This window comes from Dendrobates tinctorius, unplaced genomic scaffold (assembly GCF_039654945.1).
Source record: "Dendrobates tinctorius isolate UK_male_01 unplaced genomic scaffold, ASM3965494v1 ptg000125l, whole genome shotgun sequence".
NCBI lineage: Eukaryota > Metazoa > Chordata > Amphibia > Anura > Dendrobatidae > Dendrobates > Dendrobates tinctorius.
Genome location: NW_027361793.1, coordinates 27,369,756 through 27,388,898, shown reverse-complemented (window position 1 = coordinate 27,388,898; position 19,143 = coordinate 27,369,756).

Genomic DNA, 19,143 nt, shown 5'->3' with positions numbered 1-19,143 from the left:
ATTCTACCAAGAAATGTGAGTGTTCATTCAAACCGCTGGTTTTTGATAGTTTGGGCCCTATTGAATAATGAATGTTTTGAATTTTCTCCAAAAGTAAAGTAGTTGCAAACTCATCCTTTTAGAAACTTGTTTGGGCTGTTGAGAGGAGTAAAAAACCATCAAAAATTTCAATCCTGCATGATTCTACCAAGAAATGTGATTCTTCATTCAAAACGCTGATTTTTGCTATTGGGTTCTATTGAATAATGAATGTTTTGAATTTTCTCCAAAAGTAAAGTAGTTGCAAACTCATCCTTTTATAGACTTGTTTGGGCTCATGAGAGGAGTAGAAAAACATCAAAAATTTCAGTCCTGCACGATTCTACCAAGAAATGTGTGTTCATTCAAACCGCTGGTTTTTGATATTTTGGGCCCTATTGAATAATGAATGTTTTGAATTTTCTCAAAGTAAAGTAGTTGCAAACTCATCCTTTTAGAAACTTGTTTGGGCTGTTGAGAGGAGTAAAAAACCATCAAAAATTTCAATCCTGCATTTTCTACCAAGAAATGTGATTCTTCATTCAAAACGCTGGTTTTTGCTATTGGGCTCTATTGAATAATGAATGTTTTGAATTTTCTCCAAAAGTAAAATAGTTGCAAACTCATCCTTTTAGAGTCTTGTTTGGGCTCATGAGCGGAGTAGAAAAACATCAAAAATTTCAGTCCTGCATTATTCTACCAAGAAATGTGTGTTCATTCAAACCGCTGGTTTTTGATAGTTTGGGCCATATTGAATAATGAATGTTTTGAATTTTCTCCAAAAGTAAAGTAGATGCAAACTCATCCTTTTAGAGTCTTGGTTTGGGCTCATGAGAGGAGTAGAAAAACATCAAAAATTTCAGTCCTGCACGATTCTACCAAGAAATGTGAGTGTTCATTCAAACCGCTGGTTTTTGATTTTTTTTTACCCTATTGAATAATGAATATTTTGAATTTTCTCCAAAAGTAAAGTAGTTGCAAACTCATCCTTTTAGAGACTTGTTTGTGCTCATGAGAGGAGTAGAAAAACATCAAAAATTTCAGTCCTGCACGATTCTACCAAGAAATGTGAGTGTTCATTCAAACCGCTGGTTTTTGATAGTTTGGGCCCTATTGAATAATGAATGTTTTGAATTTTCTCCAAAAGTAAAGTAGTTGCAAACTCATCCTTTTGGAAACTTGTTTGGGCTGTTGAGAGGAGTAAAAAACCATCAAAAATTTCAATCCTGCATGATTCTACCAAGAAATGTGATTCTTCATTCAAAACACTGGTTTTTGCTAATGGGCTCTATTGAGTAATGAATGTTTTGAATTTTCTCCAAAAGTAAAGTAGATGCAAGCTCATCCTTTTAGAGTCTTGGTTTGGGCTCATGAGAGGAGTAGAAAAACATCAAAAATTTCAGTCATGCACGATTCTACCAAGAAATGTGAGTGTTCATTCAAACCGCTGGTTTTTGATTTTTTTTTACCCTATTGAATAATGAATGTTTTGAATTTTCTCCAAAAGTAAAGTAGTTGCAAACTCATCCTTTTAGAGACTTGTTTGTGCTCATGAGAGGAGTAGAAAAACATCAAAAATTTCAGTCCTGCACGATTCTACCAAGAAATGTGAGTGTTCATTCAAACCGCTGGTTTTTGATAGTTTGGGCCCTATTGAATAATGAATGTTTTGAATTTTCTCCAAAAGTAAAGTAGTTGCAAACTCATCCTTTTTGAAACTTGTTTGGGCTGTTGAGAGGAGTAAAAAACCATCAAAAATTTCAATCCTGCATGATTCTACCAAGAAATATGATTCTTCATTCAAAACGCTGATTTTTGCTATTGGGTTCTATTGAATAATGAATGTTTTGAATTTTCTCCAAAAGTAAAGTAGTTGCAAGCTCATGCTTTTAGAGACTTGTTTGGGCTTATGAGAGGAGTAGAAAAACATCAAAAATTTCAGTCCTGCATGATTCTACCAAGAAATGTGTGTTCATTCAAACCGCTGGTTTTTGATATTTTGGGCCCTATTGAATAATGAATGTTTTGAATTTTCTCCAAAAGTAAAGTAGTTGCAAACTCATCCTTTTTGAAACTTGTTTGGGCTGTTGAGAGGAGTAAAAAACCATCAAAAATTTCAATCCTGCATGATTCTACCAAGAAATATGATTCTTCATTCAAAACGCTGGTTTTTGCTATTGGGCTCTATTGAATAATGAATGTTTTGAATTTTCTCCAAAAATAAAGTAGTTGCAAACTCATCCTTTTAGAGACTTGTTTGTGCTCATGAGAGGAGTAGAAAAACATCAAAAATTTCAGTCCTGCACGATTCTACCAAGAAATGTGAGTGTTCATTAAAACCGCTGGTTTTTGATAGTTTGGGCCCTATTGAATAATGAATGTTTTGAATTTTCTCCAAAAGTAAAGTAGTTGCAAAGTCATCCTTTTAGAAACTTGTTTGGGCTGTTGAGAGGTGTAAAAAACCATCAAAAATTTCAATCCTGCATGATTCTACCAAGAAATGTGATTCTTCATTCAAAACGCTGATTTTTGCTATTGGGTTCTATTGAATAATGAATGTTTTGAATTTTCTCCAAAAGTAAAGTAGTTGCAAGCTCATGCTTTTAGAGACTTGTTTGGGCTCATGAGAGGAGTAGAAAAACATCAAAAATTTCAGTCCTGCATGATTCTACCAAGAAATGTGTGTTCATTCAAACCGCTGGTTTTTGATATTTTGGGCCCTATTGAATAATGAATGTTTTGAATTTTCTCCAAAAGTAAAGTAGTTGCAAACTCATCCTTTTGGAAACTTGTTTGGGCTGTTGAGAGGAGTAAAAAACCATCAAAAATTTCAATCCTGCATGATTCTACCAAGAAATGTGATTCTTCATTCAAAACGCTGATTTTTGCTATTGGGTTCTATTGAATAATGAATGTTTTGAATTTTCTCCAAAAGTAAAGTAGTTGCAAACTCATCCTTTTACAGACTTGTTTGGGCTCATGAGAGGAGTAGAAAAACATCAAAAATTTCAGTCCTGCACGATTCTACCAAGAAATGTGTGTTCATTCAAACCGCTGGTTTTTGATACTTTGGGCCCTATTGAATAATGAATGTTTTGAATTTTCTCCAAAAGTAAAGTAGTTGCAAACTCATCCTTTTAGAAACTTGTTTGGGCTGTTGAGAGGAGTAAAAAACCATCAAAAATTTCAATCCTGCATTTTCTACCAAGAAATGTGATTCTTCATTCAAAACGCTGGTTTTTGCTATTGGGCTCTATTGAATAATGAATGTTTTGAATTTTCTCCAAAAGTAAAATAGTTGCAAACTCATCCTTTTAGAGTCTTGTTTGGGCTCATGAGAGGAGTAGAAAAACATCAAAAATTTCAGTCCTGCATGATTCTACCAAGAAATGTGTGTTCATTCAAACCGCTGGTTTTTGATAGTTTGGGCCATATTGAATAATGAATGTTTTGAATTTTCTCCAAAAGTAAAGTAGATGCAAACTCATCCTTTTAGAGTCTTGGTTTGGGCTCATGAGAGGAGTAGAAAAACATCAAAAATTTCAGTCCTGCACGATTCTACCAAGAAATGTGAGTGTTCATTCAAACCGCTGGTTTTTGATTTTTTTTTACCCTATTGAATAATGAATGTTTTGAATTTTCTCCAAAAGTAAAGTAGTTGCAAACTCATCCTTTTAGAGACTTGTTTGTGCTCATGAGAGGAGTAGAAAAACATCAAAAATTTCAGTCCTGCACGATTCTACCAAGAAATGTGAGTGTTCATTCAAACCGCTGGTTTTTGATAGTTTGGGCCCTATTGAATAATGAATGTTTTGAATTTTCTCCAAAAGTAAAGTAGTTGCAACTCATCCTTTTGGAAACTTGTTTGGGCTGTTGAGAGGAGTAAAAAACCATCAAAAATTTAAATCCTGCATGATTCTACCAAGAAATGTGATTCTTCATTCAAAACGCTGGTTTTTGCTATTGGGCTCTATTGAATAATGAATGTTTTGAATTTTCTCCAAAAGTAAAGTAGTTGCAAACTCATCCTTTTAGAGTCTTGTTTGGGCTCATGAGAGGAGTAGAAAAACATCAAAAATTTCAGTCCTGCACGATTCTACCAAGAAATGTGAGTGTTCATTCAAACCGCTGGTTTTTGATAGTTTGGGCCATATTGAATAATTAATGTTTTGAATTTTCTCCAAAAGTAAAGTAGTTGCAAACTCATCCTTTTAGAAACTTGTTTGGGCTGTTGAGAGGAGTAAAAAACCATCAAAAATTTCAATCCTGCATGATTCTACCAAGAAATGTGATTCTTCATTCAAAACGCTGGTTTTTGCTATTGGGCTCTATTGAATAATGAATGTTTTGAATTTTCTCCAAAAGTAAAGTAGTTGCAAACTCATCCTTTTAGAGTCTTGTTTGGGCTCATGAGAGGAGTAGAAAAACATCAAAAATTTCAGTCCTGCACGATTCTACCAAGAAATGTGAGTGTTCATTCAAACCGCTGGTTTTTGATAGTTTGGGCCATATTGAATAATTAATGTTTTGAATTTTCTCCAAAAGTAAGGTAGTTGCAAACTCATCCTTTTAGAAACTTGTTTGGGCTGTTGAGAGGAGTAAAAAACCATCAAAAATTTCAATCCTGCATGATTTTACCAAGAAATGTGATTCTTCATTCAAAACGCTGGTTTTTGCTATTGGGCTCTATTGAATAATGAATGTTTTGAATTTTCTCCAAAAGTAAAGTAGATGCAAACTCATCCTTTTAGAGTCTTGGTTTGGGCTCATGAGAGGAGTAGAAAAACATCAAAAATTTCAGTCCTGCACGATTCTACCAAGAAATGTGAGTGTTCATTCAAACCGCTGGTTTTTGATTTTTTTTTACCCTATTGAATAATGAATGTTTTGAATTTTCTCCAAAAGTAAAGTAGTTGCAAACTCATCCTTTTAGAGACTTGTTTGTGCTCATGAGAGGAGTAGAAAAACATCAAAAATTTCAGTCCTGCACGATTCTACCAAGAAATGTGAGTGTTCATTAAAACCGCTGGTTTTTGATAGTTTGGGCCCTATTGAATAATGAATGTTTTGAATTTTCTCCAAAAGTAAAGTAGTTGCAAAGTCATCCTTTTAGAAACTTGTTTGGGCTGTTGAGAGGAGTAAAAAACCATCAAAAATTTCAATCCTGCATGATTCTACCAAGAAATGTGATTCTTCATTCAAAACGCTGATTTTTGCTATTGGGTTCTATTGAATAATGAATGTTTTGAATTTTCTCCAAAAGTAAAGTAGTTGCAAGCTCATGCTTTTAGAGACTTGTTTGGGCTCATGAGAGGAGTAGAAAAACATCAAAAATTTCAGTCCTGCATGATTCTACCAAGAAATGTGTGTTCATTCAAACCGCTGGTTTTTGATATTTTGGGCCCTATTGAATAATGAATGTTTTGAATTTTCTCCAAAAGTAAAGTAGTTGCAAACTCATCCTTTTGGAAACTTGTTTGGGCTGTTGAGAGGAGTAAAAAACCATCAAAAATTTCAATCCTGCATGATTCTACCAAGAAATGTGATTCTTCATTCAAAACGCTGATTTTTGCTATTGGGTTCTATTGAATAATGAATGTTTTGAATTTTCTCCAAAAGTAAAGTAGTTGCAAACTCATCCTTTTACAGACTTGTTTGGGCTCATGAGAGGAGTAGAAAAACATCAAAAATTTCAGTCCTGCACGATTCTACCAAGAAATGTGTGTTCATTCAAACCGCTGGTTTTTGATACTTTGGGCCCTATTGAATAATGAATGTTTTGAATTTTCTCCAAAAGTAAAGTAGTTGCAAACTCATCCTTTTAGAAACTTGTTTGGGCTGTTGAGAGGAGTAAAAAACCATCAAAAATTTCAATCCTGCATTTTCTACCAAGAAATGTGATTCTTCATTCAAAACGCTGGTTTTTGCTATTGGGCTCTATTGAATAATGAATGTTTTGAATTTTCTCCAAAAGTAAAATAGTTGCAAACTCATCCTTTTAGAGTCTTGTTTGGGCTCATGAGAGGAGTAGAAAAACATCAAAAATTTCAGTCCTGCATGATTCTACCAAGAAATGTGTGTTCATTCAAACCGCTGGTTTTTGATAGTTTGGGCCATATTGAATAATGAATGTTTTGAATTTTCTCCAAAAGTAAAGTAGATGCAAACTCATCCTTTTAGAGTCTTGGTTTGGGCTCATGAGAGGAGTAGAAAAACATCAAAAATTTCAGTCCTGCACGATTCTACCAAGAAATGTGAGTGTTCATTCAAACCGCTGGTTTTTGATTTTTTTTTACCCTATTGAATAATGAATGTTTTGAATTTTCTCCAAAAGTAAAGTAGTTGCAAACTCATCCTTTTAGAGACTTGTTTGTGCTCATGAGAGGAGTAGAAAAACATCAAAAATTTCAGTCCTGCACGATTCTACCAAGAAATGTGAGTGTTCATTCAAACCGCTGGTTTTTGATAGTTTGGGCCCTATTGAATAATGAATGTTTTGAATTTTCTCCAAAAGTAAAGTAGTTGCAACTCATCCTTTTGGAAACTTGTTTGGGCTGTTGAGAGGAGTAAAAAACCATCAAAAATTTAAATCCTGCATGATTCTACCAAGAAATGTGATTCTTCATTCAAAACGCTGGTTTTTGCTATTGGGCTCTATTGAATAATGAATGTTTTGAATTTTCTCCAAAAGTAAAGTAGTTGCAAACTCATCCTTTTAGAGTCTTGTTTGGGCTCATGAGAGGAGTAGAAAAACATCAAAAATTTCAGTCCTGCACGATTCTACCAAGAAATGTGAGTGTTCATTCAAACCGCTGGTTTTTGATAGTTTGGGCCATATTGAATAATTAATGTTTTGAATTTTCTCCAAAAGTAAAGTAGTTGCAAACTCATCCTTTTAGAAACTTGTTTGGGCTGTTGAGAGGAGTAAAAAACCATCAAAAATTTCAATCCTGCATGATTCTACCAAGAAATGTGATTCTTCATTCAAAACGCTGGTTTTTGCTATTGGGCTCTATTGAATAATGAATGTTTTGAATTTTCTCCAAAAGTAAAGTAGTTGCAAACTCATCCTTTTAGAGTCTTGTTTGGGCTCATGAGAGGAGTAGAAAAACATCAAAAATTTCAGTCCTGCACGATTCTACCAAGAAATGTGAGTGTTCATTCAAACCGCTGGTTTTTGATAGTTTGGGCCATATTGAATAATTAATGTTTTGAATTTTCTCCAAAAGTAAGGTAGTTGCAAACTCATCCTTTTAGAAACTTGTTTGGGCTGTTGAGAGGAGTAAAAAACCATCAAAAATTTCAATCCTGCATGATTTTACCAAGAAATGTGATTCTTCATTCAAAACGCTGGTTTTTGCTATTGGGCTCTATTGAATAATGAATGTTTTGAATTTTCTCCAAAAGTAAAGTAGATGCAAACTCATCCTTTTAGAGTCTTGGTTTGGGCTCATGAGAGGAGTAGAAAAACATCAAAAATTTCAGTCCTGCACGATTCTACCAAGAAATGTGAGTGTTCATTCAAACCGCTGGTTTTTGATTTTTTTTTACCCTATTGAATAATGAATGTTTTGAATTTTCTCCAAAAGTAAAGTAGTTGCAAACTCATCCTTTTAGAGACTTGTTTGTGCTCATGAGAGGAGTAGAAAAACATCAAAAATTTCAGTCCTGCACGATTCTACTAAGAAATGTGAGTGTTCATTCAAACCGCTGGTTTTTGATAGTTTGGGCCCTATTGAATAATGAATGTTTTGAATTTTCTCCAAAAGTAAAGTAGTTGCAAACTCATCCTTTTGGAAACTTGTTTGGGCTGTTGAGAGGAGTAAAAAACCATCAAAAATTTAAATCCTGCATGATTCTACCAAGAAATGTGATTCTTCATTCAAAACGCTGATTTTTGCTATTGGGTTCTATTGAATAATGAATGTTTTGAATTTTCTCCAAAAGTAAAGTAGTTGCAAACTCATCCTTTTATAGACTTGTTTGGGCTCATGAGAGGAGTAGAAAAACATCAAAAATTTCAGTCCTGCACGATTCTACCAAGAAATTTGTGTTCATTCAAACCGCTGGTTTTTGATATTTTGGGCCCTATTGAATAATGAATGTTTTGAATTTTCTCCAAAAGTAAAGTAGTTGCAAACTCATCCTTTTAGAAACTTGTTTGGGCTGTTGAGAGGAGTAAAAGACCATCAAAAATTTTAATCCTGCATTTTCTACCAAGAAATGTGATTCTTCATTCAAAACGCTGGTTTTTGCTATTGGGCTCTATTGAATAATGAATGTTTTGAATTTTCTCCAAAAGTAAAGTAGTTGCAAACTCATCCTTTTAGAGTCTTGTTTGGGCTCATGAGAGGAGTAGAAAAACATCAAAAATTTCAGTCCTGCACGATTCTACCAAGAAATGTGAGTGTTCATTCAAACCGCTGGTTTTTGATAGTTTGGGCCATATTGAATAATTAATGTTTTGAATTTTCTCCAAAAGTAAAGTAGTTGCAAACTCATCCTTTTAGAAACTTGTTTGGGCTGTTGAGAGGAGTAAAAAACCATCAAAAATTTCAATCCTGCATGATTCTACCAAGAAATGTGATTCTTCATTCAAAACGCTGATTTTTGCTATTAGGTTCTATTGAATAATGAATGTTTTGAATTTTCTCCAAAAGTAAAGTAGTTGCAAACTCATGCTTTTAGAGACTTGTTTAGGCTCATGAGAGGAGTAGAAAAACATCAAAAATTTCAGTCCTGCATGATTCTACCAAGAAATGTGTGTTCATTCAAACCGCTGGTTTTTGATATTTTGGGCCCTATTGAATAATGAATGTTTTGAATTTTCTCCAAAAGTAAAGTAGTTGCAAACTCATCCTTTTAGAAACTTGTTTGGGCTGTTGAGAGGAGTAAAAAACCATCAAAAATTTCAATCCTGCATGATTCTACCAAGAAATGTGATTCTTCATTCAAAACGCTGGTTTTTGCTATTGGGCTCTATTGAATAATGAATGTTTTGAATTTTCTCCAAAAGTAAAGTAGATGCAAACTCATCCTTTTAGAGTCTTGGTTTGGGCTCATGAGAGGAGTAGAAAAACATCAAAAATTTCAGTCCTGCACGATTCTACCAAGAAATGTGAGTGTTCATTCAAACCGCTGGTTTTTGATTTTTTTTTACCCTATTGAATAATGAATGTTTTGAATTTTCTCCAAAAGTAAAGTAGTTGCAAACTCATCCTTTTAGAGACTTGTTTGTGCACATGAGAGGAGTAGAAAAACATCAAAAATTTCAGTCCTGCACGATTCTACCAAGAAATGTGAGTGTTCATTCAAACCGCTGGTTTTTGATAGTTTGGGCCCTATTGAATAATGAATGTTTTGAATTTTCTCCAAAAGTAAAGTAGTTGCAAACTCATCCTTTTAGAAACTTGTTTTGGCTGTTGAGAGGAGTAAAAAACCATCAAAAATTTCAATCCTGCATGATTCTACCAAGAAATGTGATTCTTCATTCAAAACGCTGATTTTTGCTATTGGGTTCTATTGAATAATGAATGTTTTGAATTTTCTCCAAAAGTAAAGTAGTTGCAAACTCATCCTTTTAGAGACTTGTTTGTGCTCATGAGAGGAGTAGAAAAACATCAAAAATTTCAGTCCTGCACGATTCTACCAAGAAATGTGAGTGTTCATTCAAACCGCTGGTTTTTGATATTTTGGGCCCTATTGAATAATGAATGTTTTGAATTTTCTCCAAAAGTAAAGTAGTTGCAAACTCATCCTTTTAGAAACTTGTTTGGGCTGTTGAGAGGAGTAAAAAACCATCAAAAATTTCAATCCTGCATGATTCTACCAAGAAATGTGATTCTTCATTCAAAACGCTGGTTTTTGCTATTGGGTTCTATTGAATAATGAATGTTTTGAATTTTCTCCAAAAGTAAAGTAGTTGCAAGCTATTGCTTTTATAGACTTGTTTGGGCTCATGAGAGGAGTAGAAAAACATCAAAAATTTCAGTCCTGCATGATTCTACCAAGAAATGTGTGTTCATTCAAACCGCTGGTTTTTGATATTTTGGGCCCTATTGAATAATGAATGTTTTGAATTTTCTCCAAAAGTAAAGTAGTTGCAAACTCATCCTTTTTGAAACTTGTTTGGGCTGTTGACAGGAGTAAAAAACCATCAAAAATTTCAATCCTGCATGATTCTACCAAGAAATGTGATTCTTCATTCAAAACGCTGATTTTTGCTATTGGGTTCTATTGAATAATGAATGTTTTGAATTTTCTCCAAAAGTAAAGTAGTTGCAAACTCATGCTTTTTTGTTTAAATATTTTTATTAAAGTTTCAAGTATAGAGGGAAAGGGTAAATGGACAAAGTAAAAAGTAGAGAACTCTACTCTACGTGTTACATCACACATTAAATAAAATTGTTTAATACAAGTAGTGTACATAAGAAACAAATATAATACATCGCTTGAATGCAATCCTCTCAAAAAAGGAACCAACATTGTCATATTGAGTTTACAGTAGAGTGTTAGATAACATAAATTAAGAAAATTTCAAATTCCAAACATCCCATTTAGTGTGATATTTATGGAGAGTACCATTAATAAAGGCAAATCTTTTCTCCATAGAATTATGAGTCCGTAATTTACCTAAAATATCAGCAAAAGAAGGTAAATCAGTTTTAAGCCACCAGAAAGCTATAGCGTTTTTGGTCACCAAAAAAGTATGTATCATTACAAATCGAATAACAGGATTTATTTCTTCAGTGCCCAAAGAAAGTAATGCCATTTGTGGGGTGACCTTCACTGCGTTGTCAGAGAGAGTATTTATATGATTCGTAACTTCTTTCCACAATCTCTTCAATTTAGGACAGCTCCAGAAAATGTGGTACAGGTTACCTGGTAAACCACAATTCCTCCAGCATAGAGGGGAGTATTTATTATCTATATGAGCTAACCTAATCGGAGTGTAATGCCATCTAATTAAAGTTTTAAAGAAAGACTCCTGTAAAGTCGCAGAAATAGTAGATGCATTTGAAAACTTTATGGCCTTCCCTCATTGGTCTTCATCAAATTTTATGTTAAAATCCCTTTCCCATCTTTGAATGTATACATTTTTAAAGAGTTCGGTGTTGTCATTAGGGTGGGAATATATGTTTTTAAGACTCCAAGTCGACTTAAGAGCAACATTTGCAAACATGGAGGCCACAATATCCGAATTCAAAGCTCTACTAGTCAAAAATTTCCGCAGAAGATCTTTCAGAAGTAGATAAGAGGTGAAATGTGTAGACGGGACATGAAATTTATTTTTAATTTCATTAAAGGGTAAAAAATTTTGTCCGTCCCATAAATCCCCTACCGTATTAATTTTAAAGCTGCACCACTCCTCTGGAACTGGACATTTATATATTTTTGATAATAATTTTAATGGGAATTTTTTCAAAATGCTTTTCCTGTCGTCGCCTTTCTTTAATTTTGTGAAACTCCTCCACATAGTCAGTATAGAATTTACAACAGGATGTTGATAAGTAATGATCGAAGGAGATAGCAGATCTTTAAAGAAAAAATCTGATATTGAACTAGTCCCATAATGTTCTAGCTCAAGGTCCAACCAAGCGGGAAGTGTTTTCGTAGAAAACCACTGTTGACTCTGAAGAATAAGAGAAGCTTGAAAATAGATTTGAATATTGGGGAGTGCAAGGCCTCCATTACTCTTTTTCTTATATAAAATTTCAGTAGCAACTCTAGGTTTCTTCCCTTTCCAGATAAAAAGGTTAATTGCTTTTTGGATTTTAAATAAAAGGGAAGTGGGAATCGTAAGAGGTAAATTCCTAAGTACAAAAAGAATTTTAGGTAAAATATATGTTTTTATTACCAAGGTTCTTCCTATCAGGGATAGATCGCAATTATTATAACCAGAAAGGTCTTTTAAGATTTTCTTACTGAGATGTTCCATATTCTTAGAAACAATGAGTTTCAAATCTTTAGGGAAAATTATCCCCAAGTATTCTAGTTCAAAATCTTCCCAGTAAAATTCAGATAATTCTTTAAAGGCTTATTTTACTGACAGATTGAATACAGTGCAATGCCTCCCATATAGAGGTGAATAAGAGTAGTAGTAGTAGTAGAAGAGTTGGTCAAGTTAAATCAAGGCTAAGGAATTGGAAATGTGCAACTTGGACCAAGAAAAACTAATTACAGAGCAACGACATTTGAAAAAAGCATTCAAATCATGCTTTGAAAACATTACTTGTGTATCCCGATTTCAATTCAATCTGTCTTTGGAAACCGCTTAAGAGAGTGAGTGCACCATTCTCAGAGGAACTGCAGATACTGAAATGATGTGTGGAGTGAAGTGAGCAAGCTATTTTTACATCTCCCTGGCGAGCATCGCCCACCTGTGTGCTGAGGCTCCCTCAGCAGACTGAAGCTGACTACTACTGCGCAGCTGCTACAGACTGTGGGCTGACCATTGTGACACGTGGTCCCATTGTGACACGTGTTCCCATTGTTCCAGGAATAGAACACATACAAGCATTGTGTTCTATGAATGGCATGATTCCTATCACAGTGTTCCATGGATGGAACACATCCTATTTACTGCAGGCAAGCAGCGCACCTAGCTGCTGCTGCTGCTGCTGCTACAAGCCACTAGAATACCGTCTGTCAGACAGGTGGACGTAGGCCGAACATTCAAATAACTCGCCAGATAAATCGTTGCTTTTCCATTTAATTCATATATGAATTAATTCAAAATTGAACAGTAAATTTCAAAGTTGGAAGGCCACAAGAGGGGGACAATGTTTCAAAAATGAAACGACATATCATTGCATGAGGGATGTGGTAGGAATTGAATGCTTGAATTAAGACTGGGGAAGTACTGAGGGGAAGGGGCTGCAGGCCTTGTAGCAGGTGGGTGTGCAGAAATGTAGCTATCCAAAGCCAAACACATTACCGCAGCTTGTCACACCTGTACCTACCAAGCAGCAAAGGCCAAGATAGATCGTTATTTTACTGACAGATTGAATACAGTGCAATGCCTCCCATATAGAGGTGAATAAGAGTAGTAGTAGTAGTAGTAGTAGTAGAAGAGTTGGTCAAGTTAAATCAAGGCTAAGGAATTGGAAATGTGCAACTTGGACCAAGAAAAACTAATTACAGAGAAACGAAATTTGAAAAAAGCATTCTAATCATGCTTTGAAAACACTACTTGTGTATCCCGATTTCAATTCAATCTGTCTTTGGAAACCGCTTAAGAGAGTGAGTGCACCATTCTCAGAGGAACTGCAGATACTGAAATGATGCGTGGAGTGAAGTTAGCAAGCTATTTTTACATCTCCCTGGCGAGTATCGCCCACCTGTGTGCTGAGGCTCCCTCAGCAGACTGAAGCTGACTACTACTGCGCAGCTGCTACAGACTGTGTGCTGACCATTGTGACACGTGGTCCCATTGTGACACGTGGTCCCATTGTTCCAGGAATAGAACACATCCAAGCATTGTGTTCTATGAATGGCATGATTCCTATCACAGTGTTCCATGGATGGAACACATCCTATTTACTGCAGGCAAGCAGCGCACCTAGCTGCTGCTGCTGCTACAAGCCACTAGAATACCGTCTGTCAGACAGGTGGACGTAGGCCGAACATTCAAATAACTCGCCAGATAAATCGTTGCTTTTCCATTTAATTCATATATGAATTAATTCAAAATTGAACAGTAAATTTCAAAGTTGGAAGGCCACAAGAGGGGGACAATGTTTCAAAAATGAAACGACATATCATTGCATGAGGGATGTGGTAGGAATTGAATGCTTGAATTAAGACTGGGGAAGTACTGAGGGGAAGGGGCTGCAGGCCTTGTAGCAGGTGGGTGTGCAGAAATGTAGCTATCCAAAGCCAAACACATTACTGCAGCTTGTCACACCTGTACCTACCAAGCAGCAAAGGCCAAGATAGATCGTTATTTTACTGACAGATTGAATACAGTGCAATGCCTCCCATATAGAGGTGAATAAGAGTAGTAGTAGTAGTAGTAGTAGTAGTAGAAGAGTTGGTCAAGTTAAATCAAGGCTAAGGAATTGGAAATGTGCAACTTGCACCAAGAAAAACTAATTACAGAGCAACGACATTTGAAAAAAAGCATTCAAATCATGCTTTGAAAACACTACTTGTGTATCCCGATTTCAATTCAATCTGTCTTTGGAAACCGCTTAAGAGAGTGAGTGCACCATTCTCAAAGGAACTGCAGATACTGAAAAGATGTGTGGAGTGAAGTGAGCAAGCTATTTTTCCATCTCCCTGGCGAGCATCGCCCACCTGTCTGCTGAGGCTCCCTCAGCAGACTGAAGCTGACTACTACTGAGCAGCTGCTACAGACTGTGGGCGGCCCATTGTGACATGTGGTCCCATTGTGACACGTGGTCAAATTGTTCCAGGAATAGAACAATTCCAAGCATTGTGTTCTATGAATGGCATGATTCCTATCACAGTGTTCCATGGATGGAACACATCTTATTTACTGCAGGCAAGCAGCGCACCTAGCTGCTGCTGCTGCTGCTGCTGCTGCTACAAGCCACTAGAATACCGTCTGTCAGACAGGTGGACGTAGGCCGAACATTCAAATAACTCGCCAGATAAATCGTTGCTTTTCCATTTAATTCATATATGAATTAATTCAAAATTGAACAGTAAATTTCAAAGTTGGAAGGCCACAAGAGGGGGACAATGTTTCAAAAATGAAACGACATATCATTGCATGAGGGATGTGGTAGAAATTGAATGCTTGAATTAAGACTGGGGAAGTACTGAGGGGAAGGGGCTGCAGGCCTTGTAGCAGGTGGGTGTGCAGAAATGTAGCTATCCAAAGCCAAACACATTACTGCAGCTTGTCATACCTGTACCTACCAAGCAGCAAAGGCCAAGATAGATCGTTATTTTACTGACAGATTGAATACAGTGCAATGCCTCCCATATAGAGGTGAATAAGAGTAGTAGTAGTAGTAGTAGAAGAGTTGGTCAAGTAAAATCAAGGCTAAGGAATTGGAAATGTGCAACTTGGACCAAGAAAAACTAATTACAGAGCAACGACATTTGAAAAAAGCATTCAAATCATGCTTTGAAAACACTACTTGTGTATCCCGATTTCAATTCAATCTGTCTTTGGAAACCGCTTAAGAGAGTGAGTGCACCATTCTCAGAGGAACTGCAGATACTGAACTGATGCGTGGAGTGAAGTGAGCAAGCTATTTTTCCATCTCCCTGGCGAGCATCGCCCACCTGTCTGCTGAGGCTCCCTCAGCAGACTGAAGCTGACTACTACTGCGCAGCTGCTACAGACTGTGTGCTGACCATTGTGACACGTGGTCCCATTGTGACACGTGGTCCCATTGTTCCAGGAATAGAACACATCCAAGCATTGTGTTCTATGAATGGCATGATTCCTATCACAGTGTTCCATGGATGGAACACATCCTATTTACTGCAGGCAAGCAGCGCACCTAGCTGCTGCTGCTGCTGCTGCTACAAGCCACTAGAATACCGTCTGTCAGACAGGTGGACGTAGGCCGAACATTCAAATAACTCGCCAGATAAATCGTTGCTTTTCCATTTAATTCATATATGAATTAATTCAAAATTGAACAGTAAATTTCAAAGTTGGAAGGCCACAAGAGGGGGACAATGTTTCAAAAATGAAACGGCATATCATTGCATGAGGGATGTGGTAGGAATTGAATGCTTGAATTAAGACCGGGGAAGTACTGAGGGGAAGGGGCTGCAGGCCTTGTAGCAGGTGGGTGTGCAGAAATGTAGCTATCCAAAGCCAAACACATTACTGCAGCTTGTCACACCTGTACCTACCAAGCAGCAAAGGCCAAGATAGATCGTTATTTTACTGACAGATTGAATACAGTGCAATGCCTCCCATATAGAGGTGAATAAGAGTAGTAGTAGTAGTAGTAGTAGTAGAAGAGTTGGTCAAGTTAAATCAAGGCTAAGGAATTGGAAATGTGCAACTTGGACCAAGAAAAACTAATTACAGAGCAACGACATTTGAAAAAAGCATTCAAATCATGCTTTGAAAACACTACTTGTGTATCCCAATTTCAATTCAATCTGTCTTTGGAAACCGCTTTAGAGAGTGAGTGCACCATTCTCAGAGGAACTGCAGATACTGAAATGATGCGTGGAGTGAAGTGAGCAAGCTATTTTTCCATCTCCCTGGCGAGAATCGCCCACCTGTCTGCTGAGGCTCCCTCAGCAGACTGAAGCTGACTACTACTGCGCAGCTGCTACAGACTGTGGGCTGCCCATTGTGACACGTGGTCCCATTGTGACACCTTGTCCCATTGTTCCAGGAATAGAACACATCCAAGAATTGTGTTCTATGAATGGCATGATTCCTATCACAGTGTTCCATGGATGGAACACATCCTATTTACTGCAGGCAAGCAGCGCACCTAGCTGCTGCTGCTGCTGCTGCTACAAGCCACTAGAATACCGTCTGTTAGACAGGTGGACGTAGGCCGAACATTCAAATAACTCGCCAGATAAATCGTTGCTTTTCCATTTAATTCATATATGAATTAATTCAAAATTGAACAGTAAATTTCAAAGTTGGAAGGCCACAAGAGGGGGACAATGTTTCAAAAATGAAACGACATATCATTGCATGAGGGATGTGGTAGGAATTGAATGCTTGAATTAAGACTGGGGAAGTACTGAGGGGAAGGGGCTGCAGGCCTTGTAGCAGGTGGGTGTGCAGAAATGTAGCTATCCAAAGCCAAACACATTACTGCAGCTTGTCACACCTGTACCTACCAAGCAGCAAAGGCCAAGATAGATCGTTATTTTACTGACAGATTGAATACAGTGCAATGCCTCCCATATAGAGGTGACTTATTCAGTAGTAGTAGTAGTAGTAGTAGAAGAGTTGGTCAAGTTAAATCAAGGCTAAGGAATTGGAAATGTGCAACTTGGACCAAGAAAAACTAATTACAGAGCAACGACATTTGAAAAAAGCATTCAAATCATGCTTTGAAAACACTACTTGTGTATCCCAATTTCAATTCAATCTGTCTTTGGAAACCGCTTAAGAGAGTGAGTGCACCATTCTCAGAGGAACTGCAGATACTGAAATGATGCGTGGAGTGAAGTGAGCAAGCTATTTTTCCATCTCCCTGGCGAGAATCGCCCACCTGTCTGCTGAGGCTCCCTCAGCAGACTGAAGCTGACTACTACTGCGCAGCTGCTACAGACTGTGGGCTGCCCATTGTGACACGTGATCCCATTGTGACACGTGGTCCCATTGTTCCAGGAATAGAACACATCCAAGAATTGTGTTCTATGAATGGCATGATTCCTATCACAGTGTTCCATGGATGGAACACATCCTATTTACTGCAGGCAAGCAGCGCACCTAGCTGCTGCTGCTGCTACAAGCCATTAGAATACCGTCTGTCAGACAGGTGGACGTAGGCCGAACATTCAAATAACTCGCCAGATAAATCGTTGCTTTTCCATTTAATTCATATATGAATTAATTCAAAATTGAACAGTAAATTTCAAAGTTGGAAGGCCACAAGAGGGGGACAATATTTCAAAAATGAAACGACGTATCATTGCATGAGGGATGTGGTAGAAATTGAATGCTTGAATTAAGACTGGGGAAGTACTGAGGGGAAGGGGCTGCAGGCCTTGTAGCAGGTGGGTGTGCAGAAATGTAGCTATCCAAAGCCAAACACATTACTGCAGCTTGTCACACCTGTACCTACCAAGCAGCAAAGGCCAAGATAGATCGTTATTTTACTGACAGATTGAGTACAGTGCAATGCCTCCCATATAGAGGTGAATAAGAGTAGTAGTAGTAGTAGAAGAGTTGGTCAAGTTAAATCAAGGCTAAGGAATTGGAAATGTGCAACTTGGACCAAGAAAAACTAATTACAGAGCAACGACATTTGAAAAAAGCATTCAAATCATCCTTTGAAAACACTACTTGTGTATCCCGATTTCAATTCAATCTGTCTTTGGAAACCGCTTAAGAGAGTGAGTGCACCATTCTCAGAGGAACTGCAGATACTGAACTGATGCGTGGAGTGAAGTGAGCAAGCTATTTTTCCATCTCCCTGGCGAGCATCGCCCACCTGTCTGCTGAGGCTCCCTCAGCAGACTGAAGCTGACTACTACTGCGCAGCTGCTACAGACTGTGGGCTGCCCATTGTGACACGTGATCCCATTGTGACACGTGGTCCCATTGTTCCAGGAATAGAACACATCCAAGCATTGTGTTCTGTGAATGGCATGATTCCTATCACAGTGTTCCATGGATGGAACACATCCTATTTACTGCAGGCAAGCAGCGCACCTAGCTGCTGCTGCTGCTGCTACAAGCCACTAGAATACCGTCTGTCAGACAGGTGGACGTAGGCCGAACATTCAAATAACTCGCCAGATAAATCGTTGCTTTTCCATTTAATTCATATATGAATTAATTCAAAATTGAACAGTAAATTTCAAAGTTGGAAGGCCACAAGAGGGGGACAATGTTTCAAAAATGAAACGGCATATCATTGCATGAGGGATGTGGTAGGAATTGAATGCTTGAATTAAGACCGGGGAAGTACTGAGGGGAAGGGGCTGCAGGCCTTGTAGCAGGTGGGTGTGCAGAAATGTAGCTATCCAAAGCCAAACACATTACTGCAGCTTGTCACACCTGTACCTACCAAGCAGCAAAGGCCAAGATAGATCGTTATTTTACTGACAGATTGAATACAGTGCAATGCCTCCCATATAGAGGTGAATAAGAGTAGTAGTAGTAGTAGTAGTAGAAGAGTTGGTCAAGTTAAATCAAGGCTAAGGAATTGGAAATGTGCAACTTGGACCAAGAAAAACTAATTACAGAGCAACGACATTTGAAAAAAGCATTCAAATCATGCTTTGAAAACACTACTTGTGTATCCCAATTTCAATTCAATCTGTCTTTGGAAACCGCTTTAGAGAGTGAGTGCACCATTCTCAGAGGAACTGCAGATACTGAAATGATGCGTGGAGTGAAGTGAGCAAGCTATTTTTCCATCTCCCTGGCGAGCATCGCCCACCTGTCTGCTGAGGCTCCCTCAGCAGACTGAAGCTGACTACTACTGCGCA